A 203-nucleotide genomic window follows, 5' to 3' on the forward strand; every position below is an offset into this window, starting at 1 on the left:
TTTCGCAACCCCCGCTATTGACGGGTCCCTGTCATTACGGTTCGCCCTGTCACTTCGAGAATTATTATGGGACTTCCTGTTTACGGTAAGGTCAGGGCGCGATCCTCCCTCGGCGCGATCTGGTCAGGGCTTCGTCGTCGCCTTCTGTTGCTCTCGCTGGCCCTCTGCGCCTACGTCGGGGCCTTGCCTAATAGGTCGCGTTT

General features: G+C 58.6%; 1 protein-coding gene across 1 annotated transcript in view; it reads right to left on the bottom strand.

The window, feature by feature from the left end:
* Positions 1 to 203, bottom strand: part of LOC119586680 (atherin-like) — a 10495-nt gene that overhangs the window by 1064 nt on the left and 9228 nt on the right. The gene's annotated exons all lie outside the window — the stretch shown is intronic.

The sequence above is a fragment of the Penaeus monodon genome, chromosome 21 (assembly GCF_015228065.2).
Source record: "Penaeus monodon isolate SGIC_2016 chromosome 21, NSTDA_Pmon_1, whole genome shotgun sequence".
In the NCBI taxonomy this organism is placed as follows: Eukaryota; Metazoa; Arthropoda; class Malacostraca; order Decapoda; family Penaeidae; genus Penaeus; species Penaeus monodon.